Consider the following 6,000-nt stretch of genomic DNA (forward strand, 5'->3'; position numbering starts at 1 on the left):
TGCAAATGATGAAGCCGCCGAAGTTGATTTGCTCATATAGGAAGATTTTAAATCAACGTTTTAAAATGCATTTTTGGCAAGTTTCTATGATCTTAATTTTCATTTGAGAATAGGGTTTTTTTTTTGCCAAAAATGGTCGACGGAATAATACGAATGAACAAAGTTTTGCTTTGTTTTACTATTTCTTTTTTTTTTTTTTTTTTTGGTTCAATAAAATAATGCTCAAATTTTAGTTCTCAATACTTTAGTTCAAAAAGTCCTTGTGAAGTCTTCCATTGCTGAGAGTATTTAAAACGCAAGCGATAGAAGTTTCAAACACTTTATTGAAAAAGTTGAAAATTGACGTGTACAATGGAAATACATTGCTAAATAAATATCTTTATTTCATCTGTTATGATTAAAATCAAAAATATACTTTGGATCAAAATATTTTAAAATGTAAATGTTTTGAATACTTTATACAGAATCGAGAAAAATGTAACAATTGTGTGATATAAATTATGAATGTATTTACTCATTAAATGTTCTTTGTTATCAGTGGTTTTCTATTTTTTTAGTACGTTGAATTTTCATAAACATCACCTACACCCAAGTAAATTTCCCTTTTGAGACTTTTGCCACAAAAAGAAATACACTGCTAAATGACTTTTTTTATATCGAGATAAAAAGGAGTTTAAAATACTCAATAAAATATGTATTTCAAAGTTCTACACAAAAGAACATTGACAAATCATTGTTATTTTTCGTAAGCTTTGAAATTAGGTGGCGCTGAAAACTAAAATTATTTTACCATTGATTTTCCCCTTCAATCCCCCCTCCCCGCATTCACAATCCCCAACAACAAAATGATACTTTTATATATTTTTTATGATTGTATCATAAGTAATAGTATTATTAACTTATCTTATTACCTTAATAAAAACATTCTTATTCCGTATGAGCTCTATTGTCACCAAGGCTTTTTTTTTTACCTTGGGGGTTTAAAATCCTGCCCCAGTTGTTGTGCCCCCTGACTTTTATCAATTCAACTTTGTTTAAAAATGGAAAACTTAAAACAATTCTCTGCATCACGTAAAATATTATAGAAACCCATTAACTTTTAACACGAGTTTGATGTTTACACGTTTTTTACTCAGAGAGTCTTAGTCTTTTTTAGAAAATTTTATCCTCAGATTTATGATCAGCATTTATCGCAGAGGGAGCCATAAAATGCCTCAAACCATTCAGAAAAGCATTTGGATTTACTTTAAAATCCACGCGTGAGCAATAAATTTCAGATTTATGTATACCTGATCAAATAAAATCCTTTCACCACCGACAATGGTAAGGTTTACATTTTGTGCTCTTTGTCCATGTTGTCTCTATCAAAAAAGATTTACCACAGAAATCTTTTTAATCGCTTAGGTTTACAGTTTTTTTTTTTTTTTTTTTTTTTTGACCTAATTGTATGCAAATATATTGCATTTTTCTTTTGAATTAATATGTTTGAACTAGAAGATTAGTCTCCTATTCTTGATTAAACATTTCTGACAAATTAACACATATACGTAAATGAAACGTCACACCATTAAGACAACACATTTTCAAAACCTCAGATTATTTCCGGTCAACTTTCGGGGATTTCACAGTTCCCACTAGTTTCTTCTGAAAATCAAGTATTCTTGCCTGAAAGTTTCCTGGATTGCTGCATGTTGTATCAGTTTAGACTTCTCACTATTAGAGAACATTTTTTTAGCTACCAGTGTAAAAATATACCCAGTGTTTTATTAGTTGTTTCGCCTTGAGCACAATAACGATCGTTCCATGTTGACTAAGACGAATAAAAGGTCAGAGTGCAGTGTCCTGGAACTAGCTGTGCAAGAGTTGCAGACAGATAAGATGTTTGGTATATGCGTGGAAAACTGCGTAAGTATTGGTCATTTTGCTAAAGTGACGTAGGAGATTTCCAAAAAAGTGACAGGCTTTTTATGGGGAAGTTTTCTGAGTTCTTCAGAAAGATTCCTGTTTTATTCAGGATGTTTCTGACTCTTAGCTGGAATTTTTCGTATATTTCCGGATAAACTACTGGTAGAAAGTAGACACAATGGCTCTCCGTAGCGAAATGTCTCGGGATAATGTACGCTTTGCAGGAATTTAGGCCAGATTGGTCAAACACCAAGCGAGGGCAAATGTCTCATAAGGCTTTGCAGGAATTTGAGGCCAGATTGGTTATTCACCAAGCTAGGGCAAAATGTCTCAAAATACTGTAGGCTGTGCAGGATTTTGAGGCCAGATTGGTTAATCACCAAGCTAGAGTGAAATGCTTTGGGATACTGTAGGCATATAACAGAAATTGAGGCCAGATAGGTTAATTACCAAGCGAGGGCAAAATGTTAGATAATACTGCAGGCTTTGCAAGAATTTGAGGTCATATTGTTTAGTCACCAAGCTAGGACGAAATGTCTCGGAATACTGTAGGCTTTGCAGGATGGGAGGACAGATTGGTTATCACCAAGCGAAGGCGAAATGTTTCATAATACTGTAGACTTTGCAGGAATTAGAGATCGGATTTGTTAATCACCAATCTAGGGCAAAATGTCTTATAATATTGTAGGGGGCTTTGCAATAATTTGAAGCAAATAAGCTGTTCGGTAATTGGTAGCAATTCTGCGTTCAGCTTTGACCATATTTACTAAAATGCTCTAAAAGCCTTTCTGGTTAATCAGAAAGGTGCCAAGATATTGCTATAAACGTATGTGATGTTTCTTGAAAATCTACTGATTCATTCCAGAAACGGGAGCAGTTTTTTTTTTTTTTTTTGGATAAGATTCTGAATTCTTTAGGAAGATTACTGATTTTTAGTAGGAAACTTTCCTGTTTTTGCGAGATACTTTACTGGCAGAAATAAGACATACTAGCTGCCCATGTTTATCCTGGAACGTTCCTGATTTTTTTCTAAAGTACTACTACTTGCAAAAGTTTTATTTCCAAAAAAAAAAAAAAAAATTCTTGTTCATATTAATTCATTCAAGGATATGTATTAGAAACTTACATTTGGATTAATAATTGGGTGAAGAACTATTACTCATTCGTGGTTTTTGGCTGTAAATTTTTTTAATCATAATTGACCTTTACATTTGTTAAAATTGAAGAGGTATTTTGCTTTTGAAGGATTAAATGAAAAAAAAAAATCTTTTTACAAAATAAGTATTTTTTTTTGTCTTATTTGCAACAATTTAACTTTGACCTTATCATGTGTTATCATATTTCCAAGCAACCCCCCCCCCCTGTCCCCCTTTATCCGCTTTGGAAAAACATCCTAACCAGCAAAGAACCTACGTGTCTAGTAAAATCAAATTGAATAAAACTAAGCCTTTTTATGGCTTTGTATTTTATCTCCAGCGGGTATGAACCCAAAATATAAAAGTCGCATCTCTTTTCTGTCGGTAAGGTTACACCAAATATCATAAATTTCAACAGAAAGTATTATCTCAGCAGAAGAAGAATGCAAATTGGGTTCTCTGTTTGGTATGAAAACAATTGCTCCGGATATATTGCTATGCAGACAAGCACGGCTGGTTTGTTACACTTATAGTGTTTTTTCGCATACGTAATGGCTTTTTCAAAGTCGGTATTGGTTTCTTTAGGTTGAGTATATTTTGAAAGTATTTTTTAAGTATATCAGAATAAAGATGTATTTATGTATGTATTATGTGTTATCTTGCTCCAAATATACATAGTTTTTTTTTTTTTTTTTTAGGTTTGCCATTATAAAGAAAACAAATTTAAAAAAATAAATAAATAATTTTCGGGCTTTAACATATTGTTTTTTATACTTATCTTAAAAAGCTTTTTTTCAAAACTTTAATACCTTTCCACATGCTCACCTATCGTAGTTCTGAGAAGATTTAGACGCTTTTAAACTTTGTTCCAGGTACTAGAGCAGCCATAATTTATCTTATGGGTAAAGATGATTCAGCTATAACAGCCCTTATATGGCCACAAACTGTGATATTAGAAATAGCAATATGAGTTTAAAAAAGGGTGGTTCTGGGGATTAAACCTAAATCCCCCCCTCGCGGCGTCAATGGGTATTTTTTTCTTTTATAACACCATTTTCAGTTTTTGCTGTTGATGCCACATAAAAAGGCTAAATAAAGCTTTAACTAATCTTACAACAATGACACAAAAAAAAAAGTTGAGATAAGAAAATTATTATGTATAAAACTGAAATAGTTTTCTTTAAACTAAATTACCTTGTCAGTGAAATTTTTTAAACACTCTATACGGTAGAACATTATTATCTGGCTCCCGTTTATCCGGATCTCAGGTTAATTCAGATTAAAATTGGAGAGTAATAGAAAATTAGACTCACAAAAAACAATAATTTTAAATTAAGGTAGTTGTGCCGTAAGTAGGCAAAACATGCGCTTCTTATTTTGATTAAAAGTACAACTTCTGCATAGATTGTGAAAAAAATATAGTAAACTAATAAACATCATGGCGTATTTTTGAGCCTCGGTCCGAAAAAGCTGAAGCTGAACTGTAAATGATTAAGTGTTGGCGCGAAGCAACCCTACGTGATGTTGTTACAAAGCATAGATTTTTGCTGCAGCAAAAGACACGTCTGCTTATTAAAGAGATTTTTTTTTTGCCCATTATTCGGATTTCCGTTAATCCGGATTGCTTTTGATCTCGGCTAGTTCGAATACACGAAGTTGTAATGTACTTAGTTTGTATATTTATGTTTTATATCAATTAACATGTAATAAACATGAAATGCAAACTTTTATAATGAATTTACTTTTTATTGTAGTTTTATAAAAAAAATATTAAGGACATAACACTGTAAGAAATTCCGAAATGGTACTGGTTATTTCAGAGGAACATTTCGTGATTTCACAGGTTTTACCGATTTCCTGTGAAAATTAAGTGTATTTGTTAAAAGGTTTAATGAATCAGTACAAGCTGCACGAATGAAGACTGATCGTTGATCTTAAAAATATTTTTGCTACCTGTTTAAAAATTAGCTGAGAGTATTTATTAAGTGCCTTGGCTTTAACCTGCCTGCAGCCTGGCCAGATTGACTACGCTTCTGTTGAAAGCGTGTAACACTCTGGGTTCTGCAATTTCGCAAGAATTGCGGGCAAGTGAAATTTTGGAACTGTCTTAGTAAAGCATGGATAAGCAATTATAGTGCAACTCTGGTTAGTTGAGCTGTGACCTTGACTATGTTCTCCTGTTTTAGGGGAGTTCAGTGAAAAATAGACTTGTTACAACGGCACGGATTTTAGTTGGAATATTTTTGAAAAACTACTAAAAAAATTTCTCAACTCAACTTAGCGCCAATTACCCCTCCCTATTTTACGAAACAGAGGTAAACATTGTCATAGTCGGAACTCAACTTCTCAGAGCTTCACAATAAGAGTTGCTTAAGTTTTCAGTACAGGGTTACGTCCAGGAACATGACTGGATTTAACCGAGTAGATTTTTGTATTATTTAGAATGATTGTTAATAAAACATCCTTAATTCCTTCAGACGTATTTGAAGCAAAAGAGGTAAAAATGTAATAAAAAAGCGTTTTTGCGTTGGACAAACTACAAAACTGATAATCTAGTATCAAGAGCTTTTTTGTAAGCAGGGATGTGTAGTCACCATAACAGTAGTGTTGCCTCGTTACAAGGGGAACAAGTTTTAAATATGAGGTGTTGGGAAGTAATATGCAGAGAATAAAATTGTAAAAACTATGTGGTTGTTTTATTTTACGAGGAAATACTATGTTTTTTTAACATTTTTGATGCATTTTGAATGTTTCAAGTACTGAAGTATAAACCAACTGTGGACATCCACGCGGTATGGCCTGGATTAGGCTAAATTTCCTTCTTCCATCAATTACAGATGTTTGTTTGATTTTTATTTTGGTGTTATATATATATATATATATATTTTTTTAAAGTAAATCCGTGAAACGAAGGGTATATGCGATGCTACACGCCATATGGTTCTCAACCTATATATTC

Source organism: Uloborus diversus, chromosome 9, assembly GCF_026930045.1.
Source record: "Uloborus diversus isolate 005 chromosome 9, Udiv.v.3.1, whole genome shotgun sequence".
Lineage (NCBI taxonomy): Eukaryota > Metazoa > Arthropoda > Arachnida > Araneae > Uloboridae > Uloborus > Uloborus diversus.